This window comes from Saccopteryx leptura, chromosome 6, assembly GCF_036850995.1.
Source record: "Saccopteryx leptura isolate mSacLep1 chromosome 6, mSacLep1_pri_phased_curated, whole genome shotgun sequence".
Taxonomy (NCBI): Eukaryota; Metazoa; Chordata; class Mammalia; order Chiroptera; family Emballonuridae; genus Saccopteryx; species Saccopteryx leptura.
The window spans coordinates 160,903,293-160,921,580 of NC_089508.1; the positions used below are offsets into that span (position 1 = coordinate 160,903,293).

At 44.4% G+C, this 18,288-nt stretch overlaps 1 protein-coding gene and 1 pseudogene across 2 annotated transcripts in view; one reads left to right on the forward strand and one right to left on the reverse strand.

The window, feature by feature from the left end:
• Positions 1 to 18,288, forward strand: part of CTNNA1 (catenin alpha 1) — a 223,156-nt gene that overhangs the window by 201 nt on the left and 204,667 nt on the right. Inside the window, exon 1 of one of the 2 annotated variants that reach the window (XM_066342974.1) lies at positions 452 to 596. The exons of the other annotated variant lie outside the window; for it this stretch is intronic. The gene's annotated coding sequence lies outside the window, so the exon portion shown is untranslated. Of the gene's footprint in view, positions 1 to 451; positions 597 to 18,288 lie in introns of those variants that run through there. 2 annotated transcript variants of the gene reach the window in all.
• On the reverse strand, positions 214 to 16,889 carry LOC136377210 (large ribosomal subunit protein uL4-like; annotated as a pseudogene).

An 18,288-nucleotide genomic window follows, 5' to 3' on the forward strand; every position in this document is an offset into this window, starting at 1 on the left:
GCGAGCATCGGGCTCCAGGAGGGCGCGGTTGTAGCGGCCGGTCCGCTTCCCTGCGGGGCTCGGGGCCTGGGTCCTGGCCGGCCTGGTGGGGCCGGCCTTTTCTGTAGCTCGCAAAGTTCAGGGGCCATGGCGGCGGGGGCCCAGCGAACCTCAGGCCCCGCTCGGCCGCCGCGTTTCCTCTCGGGAAAGTTTCTCCCGGTTTCTAAACTTTGTTCAAGTGGCCGCCGTGCGCGCGCCGGCCCGCGCTGGGCCCCCGGCAGCCTCTCGGTGGAGAGGAGTCTGCGCGTTGTTCTCGGTGCGGAAACGTTCGGGAACTGAGTTTTCCAGGGAAGTGATCGCGGTTTGTGGTTTCGGTGGCATCACTCCCTCGTCCCCGCCATCGAAACTTCTCAGTCTGCGGGGCAGGACGTCGCCTGGCCCGCACACCGGCACTCCCGGCGCCAGCGAATGCGAAAGTTTGTGCGCTCGCTTTCTCTTGACTTTCGGCGCCGGGAGGTGCGCCACACCCGTGTGGACTTTTGGCGTGTACCAACTTAACCTTTGTTGTGAAATTACTCAGACTTCTTGTGCTGGTTACCTGGAGGCTCCTAACTCTGGTGAGTCCTAGTTCTTGCGAGTTGCGTTAGACTCTTTTTTTGTTGGCTTTTAAAGGAACGTGCGTGTGTGTGAAGCACTTGTTGGAAAACATGTTGACTGAATGCCTAACCTTGACCTGGCAGGAATGGCTTCCCAGTAATGCAGGCAGCAGTTGGCTCAAATCCAGGATTGACACCCTCTTTTGTTCGCTTGCGTCTTTGTAACGTTTTTGTTTGTTTTTTTTTGTACATAATTTACAATAATTTAGAAAAGAATATGTTGTTTCCAACTAAATTAAGGATATTTCATATTTATGTTGAAGGAAATGATTACGTCATTGTGTTGCAACAGGATAGGCATTTCGACGAGTGGGGTCTTTTGTTGAGCAGTGATATTTAAAAGATTATACAGGTGTTTGTTACTTTAAGAAATTGAAAAAACAAATTTGTAAATCAAATTAATTAGGATGTGTTATTTTATTTTACCAGAGGAGGGAGCGGAGAAATTATCTATGACCTCTGCCCACTTATTTACCCTTCTTGACTTTTATTAAGTTAAAAAATAATTTTTGGAGCCCTTTCATAAGGCCCCACAGATGGTTAAGATATGGTTTCTGCCACTAAGAGCTCATAGTGTTACAGGCAAGGCACCCACCCAGGTGTAGTATAAGGCAGGTAGATTGCGTTAAGTGCCATAAACAGTGCTGATGAGAAACTTGTGTGTGGGTTAAATCTTATAATAGTAGTGATAAGAGAAACTTCTAGAGGCATGGTGTGAAGGCTAGTTTTATTTGGATAAGGCCAGAAAGGCCACCATAAGGGGATGGCATTTGAACTGTATGAAAAAGAGTAGGGTTTTGTCGAGAGGAAGCATAAAACTGCATGGGAGTTTCTGAAATTGTGATGTAACCGTCTCCTGTGACTCTTGCTCCTCATCTGCCTTATCCTCAACCACTCTTAGCCAAGATTCTATCCAGTATATCTCAGTCCTTCACACCACTGATGTGGAATTACCCTCCCTCCCATCAGTAACATCTCATTCCATACATTGACGTAGAGATCAGGGTATCTTCTTTGTCCAAGTTGAGGATCACTTCTCTGCGCAGTCTTCCTGTCATCGAACTTACGTGCTCAAGTCCAAGCTTTTATTTTAAGTGCAAGTCTTCTCAGACCCCATGGTCACCTGTGTGCCAGAGAGCTAATTGTGTGTTCCAGGGGCTTTTCATACTCAACATGCCCCAAATGAGATTGGAAACCTAAATCAGAGGTGGTGATCAGCAGTAACTGCCAGGGCCCTGGAATTTGTTTGAGAAAGTAACGAGTACAAGAGTATGAGACTGACAGATCTGGTTGTTAGGGGTGGTAGTATGTGTGTGACTAGACAGACGGAACAGGTCCTCTGCTTTGTAAAAGTCCTTAGACAGGAGAGAACTCCATGTGCTTAGAGAGCTAAGACCTGTGTAGCTTGAATACTTTTGGAGTGGGGAGAGGCTTCACATGAGATTGTCAGGAAATGCTGGGTCACATGTTTTGGATTTTGTTCTAAGAGCTCTAAGAAGCCATTGTAGGAGTTTCAGGATCTGATTTCCTTTTTAAGATGATCACTTTGTTAGTACTTGAGGGCCTGTGTTTGTGTACAAGTAGAAGTAGGGAGTTGAGTTAGGAAGATGAGTATGTTGCAGATGAAAGAGCTGTAATTTGGAGAAATGAGACAGGGCTTAAATATGGATTGGATAGGTTTATCTGTAACCTCAGTGATGCTCCCAGCAGGAATACAGCCCCTCTCCCATTTATATTCTATCGCCTCAAGTGAGAGATGGGATGGTGTGGTAGACTTTGGCATGCACCCCAACAATCCCCAACTGGAGCAGATGCTTGAATCAATTGAGCTATCCTCAGTGCCCAGGGCTGAGGCTTGAACCAGTCGAGCCATTGGCTGCGGAAGGGGAAGAGGGAGAAAAAGGGAAAAAAGAGAGGAGAGGAGCAGATGATCGCTTCTCATGTGTGTCCTGATTGGGAATTGAACCCAGGACCTCCATACACTGGGCTCATGTGCTATCCACTGAGTCACCTGGCCAGGGCTTCATTGCTGTCACGGTCAGCTCTTAGTCACATCTCAGGACTCAGATTAGCACCTGACTTTCCAGTAGCAAACCTCTTCTTACTGGATGGTGTATTCCATTGTACTATACTATTATTATTATTATTTTTATTTTTTCTGAAGTTGGAAACGGGGAGGCAGTCAGACAGACTTCCGCATGCGCCCGACCGGGATCCACCCGGCACGCCCACCAGGGGGCGATGCTCTGCCCTTCCGGGGATTCGCTCTGTTGCGACCAGAGCCATTCTAGCGCCTGAGGCAGAGGCCATGGAGCCATCCCCAGCACCCGGGCCATCTTTTGCTCCAATGGAGCCCTGGCTGCTGGAGGGGAAGAGAGAGACAGAGAGGAAGGAGAGGGGGAGGGGTGGAGAAACAAATGGGTGCCTCTCCTGTGTGCCCTGGCCGGGAATCGAACCCGGGACTTCCGCACGCCAGGCCGATGCTCTACCACTGAGCCAACTGGCCAGGGCTGTACTATACTATTATTGATGTTCCTGTTTGCTTTTTCTGGTACAAAGTGAAACTGCGAACTTCTTAAAGACAGGGATGGATAGTCTTAGCATTTGACATGGTACCTGGTGTGGAGGGCAAATTACAGTAGATGCTTTGTTGAGTAGAAGAGGAAAGGGTCTTTTCTGTTTGGAGTCTAGCTTGTTGGTGGAACTGTTACATATGAGGAAACAAATTATGTAGGACCTTGGATACCAAATCTATTTTATTCTTTCATCTTTTTTATATTAAAAAATATCTTTAAAATTAATTATTACTATATTTTGTGACAGAGAGAGACAGAGGGAGAGACAGGAAGGGAGAGAGATGTGAAGCATCAAGTCTTCGTTGCATCACCTTAGTTGTTCATTGATTGCTTCTCAAATTAATTATTACTATATTTTGTGACAGAGAGACAGAGGGACAGACAGGAAGGGAGAGAGATGTGAAGCATCAAGTCTTCATCACCTTAGTTGTTCATTGATTGCTTCACTTCTTGACGTGGGTGGGATGGGGGGCTACAGCAGAGGGGCTACAGAGAGTGACCCCTTGCTTAAGCCACTGACCTTGGGCTCAAGCCAGCGACCTGGGGCTTCAAGCCAGAGACCTTTAGGCTCAAGCTAGCAACCATGGGGTCATGTCTATGATCCCACACTCAAGCCAGAGACTTTGCACTCAAGTTGGCGACCTTGGGATTTTGAACCTGAGTCCTCTGTATCCCAGTCTGATGCTCTATCCACTACGCCACTGCCTGGTCAGGCCAAATTTTTAATTGATTTTGGAGAGAGAGTAAGGAGAGAGAAAGCGAAGAGAGAAACTGAGTTATTGTTGTTTCACTTATTTATGCATTCATTTGTTGTTTCTTGTATGTGCTCTGACCAGGGATTACATTCACAGTGGGATGACTCTCTAACTAGGTGATTATGCAAATGTATGCAATGCCAGCTTTTTATTTCATTGATGAAAATACACTATACAAAAAGGCTTAAAGTACTGGAGTAGCTGCATGTTCCTTGATCTTGAAAGTGTGCATCCTGCAATTTCCCAGCCCTTGCAATGCCCCTGCAACAGGATTTGCCCGAATGTGAAGCCTGGAGAGCCATAGGACGCCTTGACGCTAGTCAAACACAGACAACAGTGGCAACAGCACTTGGAACATCCCACAGTGTGATTAGCAGACTGTGGAATCACTTTCAGGAGACTGGCACAGTACGAAGAAGATGAGGGCAGTGTCGCCCATGGGCCATAACAGAAAGATGACTGCTTCCTGACCTTATTGGCAAAGAGGAACAGGCACAGCAATGCAACAGAGCTGCAGGGACTGTTTCTTGATGCCACTAGACAACCAGTATGCACCCAAACCGTACGAAATCAGCTCCATTGTGTTGGACTGCATGCCCAGCGACCAGTGGTGTGCATTCCATTGTAGGCTGAACACTGTAGAACAGGGGTCCCCAAACTACGGCCTGCAGGCCGCATGCGGGCCCCAGCCGCACTTCCGGAAGGGGCACCTCTTTTATTGGTGATCAGTGAGAGGAGCATAGTTCCCATTGAAATACTGGTCAGTTTGTTGATTTAAATTTACTTGTTCTTTATTTTAAATGTTGTATTTGTTCCCGTTTTGTTTTTTTACTTTAAAATAAGATATATGCAGTGTGCATAGGGATTTGTTCATAGTTTTTTTTATAGTCCGGCCCTCCAACGGTCTGAGGGACAGTGAACTGGCCCCCTGTTTAAAAAGTTTGAGGACCCCTGCCATAGAAGGTGGGCTGATGAACATCATCATTGGACCCGTGATGAGTGGTCAACTGTCCTCTTCTCTGATGAGTCACGGTTCAGTCTGTAGCCTGACAATCATCATGTCCTGATTTGACCTGAACGAGTTACACTGGAGAATACATGTTTAATGCAAGAAAAGGACTCCTTCAGTGGTGGTACAATCATGGTGTGGGCTGGCGTCAGCATTGGTGGTTGTACTGACCACCATATCAGAAACAGATCGCTGACTGCTGTCAGATATTGAGGTCAGGCTCCCTATAGTGATAACCCTATGCTGGAGCAGTTGGAAACAATTTTCTTTTCATGGATGATAAATAATACAAGGCCCCACTGTGCGTATCTCATCAACAACATGCTTCAGGAGGCAGGAATCGAATGCAAGAACTGGCCTCCACGTTCTCCAGACCTGAATCCCACTGAACATGCTTGGGATGCACTGGGAAGACATCTGGCAAACTGTTCGATGCCTCCCACAACACTTCTTGAGCTGGAAGTTGCCCTGGAGCAAGAGTGGCAGAGGATCCCACAAGAACTGCTGGACCATCTGATCCTGTCTATGCCCCCCTGCTGTCAGTGTGTTTTGGCAGTCTTGGGTGACCATATACCCTACTGAACAGTCAACGTGTGGCACTCTCGTCCAGTTCAACATGCTTCTGTTAACCCCCACCAATATGTCACTTACTACTCAATCACGATAATTGAGTTTGCATCTCATTTGCATAAGTGAACAACTTTCTTTGACTTGTCATTTGCTTTTCTGATGTTTAATAAAAAAAGTCGAATGCTTTTTTTATTGCTTCATATTCATTTTGAAATATCCCCTAATTTTTGTGGGCAGTGCACAAGGCCAGAGTTCATTCTTACTTTCTACTCAGATCTCATCAGAGGTGAAATCTTCTCTCTCTGGTCTGTATCTTATGTATACATTAATTCTTTTATTCTATTCTCTATACTTTTACTATAGATTAGTCTCTTATCTTTGAACCCTGAAACTATTATCTGGATATATTGTTCTGATTGTATAGTTGCCTTTTCCATATTGTTTTCTTTGGAGCACTCTTCTCTCATTTGACAACCTTATTCTTTAAAATTTACCTTAGACATCACTGCCTCTGGGTTTTTCCTTGGATTTCAGTGCTTCTTGGGTACCTTGTACAAATTCTGTGGTTACGTCTTTTTTTTAAACGAGAGAAAGAGGAACAAATAGGGACATACAGGCAGGAAGGAAGAGAGATGAGAAGCATCAGTTCTTCATTGCGGCACCTTAGTTCTTCATTGATTGCTTTCTCATATGTGCCTTGATGGGGGTGGGGACTACAGCAGAGCGAGTGACCCCTTGCTCAAGCCAGTGACCTTTAGGCTCAAGCCAGCGACCATGGGGTCATATCTATGATCCCACGCTCAAGCCCGCGACCCTCTGCTTAAGCCTGTGCTCAAGCCAGTGACCTCGGTTTCAAACCTGGGTCCTCTGTGTCCCCGTCCGACTCTCTATCCACTGTGCCACCCCCTGGTCAAGCCAACACTTACTTTTTGAAATAAAAATCTTAATGGATGTGAGGTGGTAGTTCATTGTGTTTTTTTATTTTTATTATTATTTTTTTTTGTATTTTTCTGAAGCTGGAAACGGGGAGAGACAGTCAGACAGACTCCTGCATGCGCCCGACCGGGATCCACTCGGCACGTCCACCAGGGGCGACGCTCTGCCCACCAGGGGGCGATGCTCTGCCCTGCCCCTCCGGGGGGTCGCTCTGCCACGACCAGAGCCACTCTAGTGCCTGGGGCAGAGGCCAAGGAGCCATCCCCAGCGCCTGGGCCATCTTTTGCTCCAATGGAGCCTTGGTTGCGGGAGGGGAAGAGAGAGACAGAGAGGAAGGGGGGTGGGGTGGAGAAGCAAATGGGTGCTTCTCCTGTGTGCCCTGGCCGGGATCGAACCCGGGTCCCCCGCACGCCAGGCCGACGCTCTACCGCTGAGCCAACCGGCTAGGGCCTCATTGTGGTTTTGATTTACCTTTCTCTAATGATTAGTGATGTTGAGCATCATTATTTCTTTTTAACAAAAAAGTTTTTTTTCAAAAAAATTTTATTTTTTAGCGAGAGACAGGGAGGCAGAGACAGACTCCCGCTTGTGTCCCCACCAGGATCCACCTGGCGAGCCCACTAGAGGGCGATGATGTGCCCATCTGTGCCAAGTTTTCTTTTTCTTTTTTTTTTTTTTTATAAATAAATTTTTATTTTAATGGGGTGACATCAATAAATCAGTGTACATATATTCAAAGAAAACATGTCCAGGTTATCTTGTCATTCAGTTCTGTTGCATACCCATCACCCAAAGCCAGCTTGTCCCCTGTCACCTTCTATCTAGTTTTCTTTGTGCCCCTCCCTCACCCCCTCCCTTCTTCCCTCCCCCCGCCCCCTGTAACCACCACACTTGTCCATGTCTCTTAGTCTCGTTTTTATGTCCCACCAATGTATGGAATCCAGCAGTTCTTTTTTTTTCTGATTTACTTATTTCACTCTGAATAATGTTATCAAGATCTCACCATTTTGTTGTAAGTCAGCGGTTCTCAACCTGTGGCTCCCGACCCCGGCGGGGGTCGAATGACCAAAACGGACCCCTGTGTTTTGGTCGTTCGACCCCCGCCGGGGTCGCGAGCCACAGGTTGAGAACCGCTGTTGTAAGTGATCCGATGTCAACATTTCTTATGGCTGAATAGTATACCATGGTGTATATGTGCCACATATTCTTTATCTAGTCTTCTATTTTTTTAAAATTTTATTTATTTATTTATTTATTTATTTTTTACAGTGATTAAAGCCTTTAAGCAAACTCTTGGCCAGTACAGCAAGAATCCATAAAAAAGTAGTGTCCTTCACATGCTCACCAAGTCCAAGTTGGCCCCAACACCATGCCAAATCCCTGAAAAATGCAACCCAACCCCAGTTCAGTCTGTTAGGAGTTGTCACAAGGAGCAGGAGGAGTCCAGGAAAAGTCCACATCCAGGAAAAGTCCGCACGGCGCTGGAATTGTTGTCACAATTCTATACTTTGCAGCTCACGTCCAAGTCCCAATGACCACTGCTGGTAATGATTCAGGTAGACTGGAAAAGCCATCTGCAGCATGTGTGGAGATGGATCTTCTGTTCTCCTCTGCCTGGAGAGATGAGACCAGGTTGCTTTTCCCTGGAGCTCTGCGACTGTGGCATGGTAAAGAGAACCTTAGGATACACTAAGCTGGTTGGCAAAGGTAGATTAATAATAGAAGTTGGCAAAAAGGGAGAAAGAGAGCTCTTAAATTAGGAGTAGGTCCCAGCCTGATATATGAGTGGGGCATTGAGGTAGGAGGAATAAAGGAAACACTATATATTAAACAAAGCAGCAGAAAATAGGACTATCAACACCCACAACAGAGATCTTCGAAGGAAGAATAAAAAACCTGACTATTCAGGCAAGACATAGTTAAGTGGCCCTTGTGCAAATGAGATCAGTTTACCTGCTTCTTGGAAGAAATACCCTAGGCTCGTCCACAGTGTCGTAGATGGGGCCGATGGCCCTGGGCACCTTCAGCCTTCCGTGGCAAACCCCAGCATTCTGGACAAGGTTAGGTCATAGGTGGCTGGAGCAGGGCTGGAAGAGACTGAACCCTCCCTTAGAGGAGCAAGGGGGAAGCCTACCTTCCAGTGTCCCTGTTTCCTCACAGCAGAGGCAATGTAAGTCTGGCAGGCTTTAGCTCAATGACTTTCCTTTTCATTATTGAAGCAGGACCCAGATGGCATCCTATGAGACCCCTTTGGGGCATTGGAGCCTTTAAGGGCGTATCCTAAAAGCTAGTAGTTCCCCTGATCTCTGTTGGGCTTTTTCTGCCTCTTGGTATCTTAAAAGCCATGCTCAGAAGATCTTGCTGAGGGGTTTGAGGATCCCCATCCGCCTATATAAATCTTTTCCATATATCTGGAGCTATTTGGAAAAAGACAAAACAGTATTATTAGCTGGATCAAATAAAGAAGGTAGTAGTTTACAGGAGAAAAAGATTTGGCATCTCCTGTTCATCAGCATTCAAGAGAAATTTAAAATTTTTTAAAGTAAAAAGCCTGATATGATAGACCCGTAGGAGTTCCAGGATATGACTACCCCCTTTTAAATTTTTTTAAATTGACCTTAAAATATTTGCTGGGTACACTTTAATAATACCTTAACTTTAAGGATTGTAAGAATGATAAAATACAGTAAATGCTTTTGCTCCATATGTAGGAGCATTTTCAGTTTAACCAGTTTAGGAAATCTGATAATAGAACAATGCATTCAGACAATGAGCTATAACATGCTTACAGCCTTTCCTGTTCTGACAGAGGTTACTGTAAATCCAGAATATGTTATCCACTGTAACATGGACATAGGACCGTTTGCCAAATGAAGGTATATGAGTAACATCCATTTGCCAAAGTTGTCCTGGTAGGGGTCCTTGAGGGCTAACTCCAAATGAAGGGGCAGATTGTAGTATAGGACCCCTTGGACAGGATTTCCCAATCTGCCGTGCTGCTTCCCGAGAAAGTTGAAACTGTTTACACAGGGCTGCAGCGTTCTGGTGATGAATAGTATGAGACTGAATTGCTCGATCTGTCATGGTTGCTCCAAATAATTTTATTTTGGGTAGCTTGATCAACAAGGGCATTCCTAGGCCCTGGCCGGTTGGCTCAGTGGTAGAGCGTCGGCCTGGCGTGCAGGAGTCCTGGGTTCGATTCCCGGCCAGAGCACACAGAAGAAGCGCCCATCTGCCTCTCCACCCCTCCCCCTCCCCTTCCTCTCTCTCTCTCTCCCCTCCCCTCCCGCAGCCGAGGCTCCCCCAGAGCAGAGTCAGCCCGGTGCTAAGGATGGCCCTGTGGCCTCTGCCTCAGGTGCTAGAATGGCTCTGGTTGCAACAGAGCAACACCCCAGATGGGCAGAGCATTCCCCCCTGGGAGGGGTGCTGGGTGGATCCCGGTTGGGAGCATGTGGGAGTCTGTCTGACTGCCTCCCCGTTTCCAACTTCAGAAAAACACACACACACACACACACACACACACACACACACACACACACAAAGAAACAAAAAAAAGGGCATTCCCTTTGCTAAAGCTCCAGGGAGCATGGAGTGAGCTCATGTATGTCCTATAAAACATGGAGCTCTATGTTGACATACAAGTCTTTGAAGAAGGTCAGGAACTGCTGAAATAGTTCATCAGCATTTGTCCCTAAGACAGCAGTCTTTATTGTGGAAACACCATAAGTAAATATTTGCTGTCTGTATATAGATTAAAGGGGGAATATGGCAAATGCTGAAAAGCCATGACAATGGCATATAACTCTAGACTTTGAGCTGATTTTAAGTTGACAGTTTCAGTATAAAGTCCATTGATTTGCAAGAGCGATTTGCCATTTAATGGGAGTTTCCCAGAGCCATTGTTGTTGATCCTTTGAAAAAAGGAACAACAATAATTTTGAGGCTCAAAACCTATAAACTGTAAGGGTCGCCTATGCCCCTTGATAATCCAGGAGGCAACAAGATCAAAATATGGAAGTGTTTTCCATGGGCAATTAGATGGTTCAATGTGCTCAAGCTGTAGCTGCTCTTGTACCAATTCAATTGAACAGCTGCCCTAAGTTTCTCCTGAGAAAGGGGCCATTGGCCTACCCATACAGGATTATCTGATTTACAAGTAATTGGGTCTGCACAATGCATTATTGAGGTAGCAGGAGCTACCAAGGCCCCTATGCTAAATTTTGATATCCTAATCCACACCTTCTGGTATTGGGTGCCACTTCTATGGGGGTGAGAATTCTTCGCTGTTCTTTCCCTCATCCCTTGGTGGGCAAAAATCCCTGATCAAGTATCTGAGTACTGACTAAACCATTAGGACTGACAAGCAATGCTCCCATATTTTTCAAAACATCTCTACCCCACAAATTAACTGGCCATCCAGGGAGCACATAAGGCTTAAAAAATCCAGAATGACCTTCTTAATCTTCCCAATGTAGAAAACTAGAACTTTGTTGAGGGGTTTACTCTGCCCTATACCTTGTAATTCTGTGGTTGCTGCATGAGTGGGCCAGGAAGGAGGCCAATGTAGCTTAGCAATAACAGATACATCAGCTCCACTATCTAAAAGTCCTTTAAATTTATGCTCATGTGTTGTTAGTTCCATTTCAGGGCGTTCCTGACCTATTTTTTTTTTTTAAATCCAATTGGCAAAATCAGAGGAGCCAAGTCACCAATTTGCTTGGGGCCCCTTTTGCAGGATGTGGCCTGAGAAGCAGAATTAGCATCCTTATACTATTCTTCTAACTGCCTGAATTAGCCTTGAGACACACAAATTTTCTTTTTAATTGATTAATTTTACAGAGACAGGGGGAGAGAGAAGCATTTATTTATCTATCTATCTATCTATCTATCTATTTATTTATTTATTTTAGGCAGCAAAGGAGAGATAGGAGAAGCATTAACTCATAGTTGTGCCACCTTAGTTGCTCACTGATTTCTTTCTTATATGTACCTTGATTGGGCGGCTCCAGCCAAGCCAGTGACCCGTTGCTCGAGCCAGCTACTTTGAGCCTCAAGCCAGCGACCATGGGTCATGTCTGTGAGCCCTTGTTCAATCTCGGGGATTCAAACTTGGGTCCTCAGCGGCCCAGGCCAACAATCTCTCCATTGTGCCACTGCCTGGTCAGGCAGTATTTATTTGTTGTTCCACTTAGATAGGTGTTCATTGATCACATCTCATTTGTGCCTTGACCAGAGATCAAACCTACAACCTCTATGTTTTGGGATAATGTTTTAACTGCCTTAGCCAATCGGCCAGGGCAAACATCTTTTAATTTGATTATTGGTCATTTGTATATTTTCTTTAAGAAATCTCTGTTTTAAAGTCTTTTCCCTAATTTATTTTGTTTTATTTTTTAGAGAGAGCAAGGGAGAAGCAGGAAGGGAGAGAGAGAGGGAGGTGAGAGAGTGAGAAGCATCAACTCATAGTTGCTTCATTTTAGTTTTTCATTGATTGCTTCTCATACATGCCTTGACTGGGGTGGGCTCTAGCCGAACCAGTGATCCCTGCTCAAGCCAGTGACCTTGGGATCATGTAAGTGATTCTGCTCTCAAGCAGGTGACTTTGGGGTTTCGTACCTGGGTGGGACCTCATTTTTCCAGATCAATGTTCTATCTATTGTGCCACCGCAGGTCAGGCTCCTTTGCCTATTTTAATCAGGTGGTTTTTTGTGTGTGTGTTTTATTTTATTTTATTTTATTATTTTTTTACAGAGAGAGAGAGAGGGATAGATAGGGACAGACAGACAGGAATGGAGAGAGAGAGAGAGAGAGAGAGAGATGAGAAGCATCAATTATCAGTGTTTCATTGCAACACCTTAGTTGTTCATTGATTGCTTTCTCATATGTGCCTTGACTGTGGGTCTTCAGCAGACCGAGGAACCCCTTACTCAAGCCAGCGACCTTGGGTCCAAGCTGGTGAGCTTTGCTCAAACCAGATGAGCCCGCGCTCAAGCTGGCGACCTCGGGGTCTCGAACCTGGGTCCTCCGCATCCCAGTCGACACTCTATCCACTGCGCGCCACCACCTGGTCAGGCTGTGTGTGTGTGTGTGTGTGTGTTAGAAAGGAAGAGAGATAGTAGGGGGGAGAGATGAAAAGCATCAACTTGTAGTTGTGGCACTTTAGTTGTTTACTGGTTGCTTCTCAGATGTGCCTTGATGAGGGGTTGGGGAGGTGGTGAGGCCTCTAGCTAAGTCAGTGACACCTTGCTCAAGCCAGCAACCATAGCGGTCATGTTGACCCAAGCCGGTGGCCTTGGGGTTTTGAACTTGCTACCTCAGTGAGGCTCTATCCACTGTGCTACTACTCTTGGCCAGGCTTTTTTTGTGTTTTCTCAGAGTTCTTTAAATAGCCTGGATATCAATCCCTTATCATATATGATTTGCAAATACTTTCCCCCATTTATATAGGTTGTTTTTTTTACCCTGTCGATAATGTTCTTTGATGCATAAAAGTTTTACATTTTGATAAGTCCAGTTTATCTATTTTTTCCTTTCTTGCTTGTGTTTTTGGTGTTATAGCTAAGAAAACATTGCCATATTCAATATTGTAGAGCTTTTCTCCTGTATTTTTCCCTTCTCAGCTGAACCGTGGATACCTTGTGAGAGGGAATTAGGTTCCTTTTTGGCCACATTACCCTCCAGCACAGTGAACATATGGGTGAGCAAGGAAGACTTGGGGAGAGAACTTTTAAAAAATGAAATTCTTAAAAAAAAAAAATCTTAACAGGTCATAATAAACAATAAAGAGTTGTGTGGTAGGATGACTTCTGCTATTGCTAATTTGTCATTGATTATATGTCTATTATATATGGAATGGTGATAATGGGCTTTATAGAGTTTTAAAAATTTTAAGTCCCAGCCCAAGAGTTTGAATCTGTGTAATGAATTAGATGATAAAGGAGGTTTTTTTTTTTAGCCTCTAATGTGATAAAATGCTAGGTTATTTTTAGTTATGGAGTATTGGACAGGACAAGTTTTTATCAATATTAAGTGGGTTGGCCCTGGCCAGATAGCTTGATTGGTTAGAGTATTCTCCTGATATGCAGAGGTTACTACTGGTTTGTTTCTGGGTTAGGGCTTGAGTACTGAGCTATGTTAGCTGTTTGAGGCCGATGTGCTCCGACCAGCTGAGCTATCCTCAGCACTCGGGACAAGTCTTTTTGTTTTAAAGTTCATTTACATTACCTAGAGATTAAATACTGTTAACATTTTGGTGTATCTCCTCTAATCTTTTTTTTTCTGGGCGTGTATACTGATTATACATAACTTTTGTAAAAACTAGATTTTACCTTATATGCTCTTTTGTAATCTACTGTTCACTGATCATAACTTTAACATTTTCCCCATTAGTAGTATAAGATTAACCTTTATGTACCACCGAGAAAAAAGAAACACTGCCAATAAACTAAGAAATGCCACCAATTATAAGACATATCCAGGAATGCCTATGCTTTAGAATTGATGAAATATGATTAATTGCACAATGCTAACATAGCTTTCTTTTTTTTCTTTTGATCAGGTTTTTTTTTTTTTTTTTTTTCCTTCCAGAATTAGCAGTCCAAAGTGATTTGACCGTTATGGACAAAACAAATTTAAGTTTATGTCACAGGCATCTTCTGTGGTGGATTTCTTTTCTGTGGGCTTCTTCTCAGCTGTTGGTTTCTTGATAGCTGCAGCCTTTATATTTATTTTCTTTTAAGCGAAACAGACAGAGATGGAAAGGGAGAGAGATAGTTGTTTATTGATTGCTTTCTCACACATTCCTTGACTGAGTTGAGTGGGGACTCCAGCTGAGCCAGTGACCTTGGGTTTAAGTCAGCGACCTTGGGTTTCAGACCTTTTTACCAGGTTGATCCACTGCACCACCACCTGGTCAGGCTGCTGCAGCCTTTTATCCCACCAAAGGCTGCTTCGTAATGCCAACAGCTTTCTTTTCTTTCTTCTTTACCACAGGCTCTTTGCCTGGAACCCCCTTGTCATCTGGGTTGGTTTCTAGCACTGCTGCTGCTTTATCCTCCCAGAGCTTGTGGTTCTTCGTCTGGCCAAGAACAGTGTTCTGTCACATGGTCTTTGCATATACATGTAGTTCAACAAAAATCTCAGGTTTTCCAGTGGATTCTTCTTCAGGACTGATGAATTCTTCTTGCGTGGTTCTTGTGGTGCTCTTTGAATCTCTGGGCTTTTCAAGATTCTGCTGAGGTCTGTACTGAGCATCTTGTGCATGGGAAGGTTGTGGTTGCTCTTGAGGGAAGCAACTTTATACCAGGTGCCATTATAGATCATCTAACTTGCAGAAAGCACTTTCAGTCTAAATGCAGAAGTGACCCACATGCCCACTAGGAGCTAGTTTCAAAATGTTGTTTGCTTACATTAAGCAGAGTAATTCCAAGGATGTTTCTAAAGGCTTTGATACTGTTGTCCTCATTATAGATGATGCAAGGTCCCTTACAACTACGATGGTTTGCCCTCGGTAGCTTTCATTCACTGAGAGGCATAAACCTTTTTGCTATCATTTCAGGCCTTGGGTTTTTTTACTTTCTTTTTTTTAAATTTGATTTTGAGAGTACTTTAATTAAAGCTGGGGACATTGAAACAGGGAAGGGCTTAGGATAAAAGAAGCAACAGGAGAGAGCCTAGGCAGTGCCCTACTTTTTGCTCTGTAGAAATGTTAGAGGAAAGTAGCCTCAGTGGGGCTACTGTAAGCTCACTGGAGAGAAAGGGTTTTTGGAGAGAGGTTCATGGTTTAAGCCTGCGACGAGCTGCTGCTGCCTGTTGCTCCACTGTTGTCAAGTCTCCTGGAGACCCTTTGAGTTTGGGAAAGAAAAGTAAAGAGGCATGCCTGAGAATGAAGGAAGGTGTGCACGTGCTCCAGAGAGTGCCTGCCTCCAGGCCTTAAGTTTCCTTCTCTTTTTATTTTTCAATTTTACTGATTTTAGAGAGGGGATTGGAGAGACAGAGAACAGAAGAACATCGATCTGTTTCTGTCTGTGCCCTGACTGGGGATTGAACCGGCAACCTCTGCACATCGGGGCAATACTCTAACCAACTCAATTGTTTGTCAGGGGTCAGGCCTTACATTTCTTTTCTTTTTTTTTTTTTTTAAGAGATGGGGCACAGACAGAAGGGAAGGGAATGAGATGAGAAGCATCAGTTCTTAGTTGTGGCACCTTAGTTGTTCATTGAATGCATTCTCATATTTGCCTTGATGGTGGGTGGTGGTCTCTAGCTGAGCCAGTGACCCCTTGCTCAAGCCAGTGACTATTGGCTGATGTCTGTGATCCCATGCTCAAACCAGCGACCCAGCGTTCAAGCTGGTGAGCCCGCTCTCAAGCCCGTGACCTCTGGGTTTCAAACATGGGTCTTCTATGTCCCAGGCTGACTCTCTACCCACTATGCCACCGCTTGGTGAGGTGGCCTTATGTTTCTTAAGGAGTAAAGGAGCCCCCTTGGTTTTATTGTAGCCTTCAACTTTATCTTTAACCACCAAAGGAACTTCCTCAATATGATGACCTTTATTTTATTTTATTTTTCCTAGAGAAACCTTTTTTTAAAAAAAGAATATTTATTGATTCTGCAGAGAGAGGAAAGAGAGAGGTGGGGGAACGAGAGGTATCAATTAGTTGCTTCACTTTAGTTGTTCACTGATTGCTTGTCATATATGACTTAACTGGGCAAGTCCAGGGTTTCAAACTGACAACCTCAGCCTTCCTGGTCAGTACTTCAGCCACTGCGCCACCAAAGGCCAGGCAAGAGAAACTTAAAAAAATTATTTAAAAAAATTTAAATTGATTTGAGAGAGAGAGAGAGAAACACTGACTTATTATACTTATATATGCATTCATTGGTTGATTCTTGTGGGTGCCCTGACTGAGGGCTGAACCTGCAATCTTGACTAGTTGGGACAATGCTCTAACCAAGTGAGCTACCTGGCCAAGGCTAATATGATGACCTTTAGACGTGACCAGTACTGGTAAGGCCAAGACAGCCAGAGTAGAGCAGATGGCATATTGCTTCTGTGTTGTGTTCACTCTGCTATGCCAATGGTGCCAGGTTTTGGTTGGTGCAAACATGTGGCCTCTATGACACATATTTCCAAAAGCATCCTGGCCAGACGATGAGTTTCACCAGTTTGAAATCTGGGAATTCAAGCTATAGCTCAGCCAGTACCCCGAGACTCAACATTGGTTTGATGACCTGCCAATTCACTGATAGCATAGGGCTGTTTGTTGTTTCTGTGCAAATTGGTGTGAAAAAAATTCACAACATCTGGTCGAACGGAAGACTTGAATGCAACAGGCAAAGTGACAATTTTGCCAGATGATTTTCCTTTTTTGGAGTAGATGGATATTAGTGGATGAGCACATGCCATGGTGTGGAGAGGAGAAGATCACACTCCTCTCAACCTGGTGGCGCCCACAGAAAAGGTAACAGTATATCAGTGACTCCCCTCCTATTCCATTATGTAGATTCTTTAATCAGTTGGACATTTATTTTGCTTCCAGAGCTGCTTTAGTTTATTACTAAATCTTTTGTCTATCCTTGATTATTTCTTTCTTTATTTTTTTTTTTAACAGAGAGAGAGAGGAAGAGAGGGACAGATAGGGACACACAGACAGATAGGAAGGGAGAGAGATGAGAAACATCAATTCTTCGTTGTGGCACCTTAGTTGTTCATTGATTGCTTTCTCATGTGCCTTCACCTAGGGGCTTCAGCAGAACGAGTGACCCCTTGCTCAAGCAAGCGACCTTTGGGCTCAAGCCAGTGACCATAGGGTCATGTCTATGATCTCACGCTCCAGCCAGAGACCCTGTGCTCAATGCTCAAGTTGTGAGCCTGCGCTTGGGTTGATGAGCCCGCGTTTAAGCTGGCAACCTGGGTCCTCTGTGTCCCAGATTGACGCTTTATCTACTGTGCCACCACTTGGCCAGGCTTTTGGTTTTTTGATTGTTCAATTTTAGGAGTTCTCTATTCTGGATATTAATCTCTTACCACATATATGATTTTCCCATAACCCATACTGTGGTTGCCTTTTCACTTTGTTGATGTCCTTTGATACTCAAATGTTTCTATTTTGATCAAGTCAAAAAACAGATATTTTGATATCTGTTTTTCTTTGGTTACCTATTTGAGCCTATGGTATTATAGTCAAGAAGTCATTGCCAAGACTGACCTGTGGTGGCACAGTGGATAAAGTGTTGGCCTGGAATGCTGAAGTCGCTGGTTCCAAAACTCCTACTTGCCCAGTTGAGGTTCCTGGTTCGAAACCCTGGGCTTGCCCGGTCAAGGCACATACAAGAACTATGAGTTGATGCTTCCCACCCCACTGCTCCAACCCCTTCTGCTCTAAAATCAATAAATTAAAAAAAAAAAATCATTGCCAAATCCAATGTCATGAACCTTTTGCCCTGTGTTTTTTCCCAAGTGTTTCATTGTTTCATCTTTTAGTGATCTTTGATCCATTTTGAGTTGCCTTTTGTATATACTAGGTAATGGTTCAACTTCATCCTTTTACATGTGCATTTAGTTTTCTCAGCACCATTTGTTGAAAAGTCTACCCTTTCCTCATTGAATAATCTTAACACCCTTATCAAAAGTCATTTGACTGTGTATATACCTACAAGTTGGTTTCTGGGTTCTCTTCTATTGTGTTGGTCTCTTTTTCTCTGTGGCATTACCCCACTGCAATTTTTATGTATTGATTCTTAGAGAGAGAGAAATACCAGCTTGTTGCTCCACTATTCATGCCATCATTGGTTAATTCTTGTAT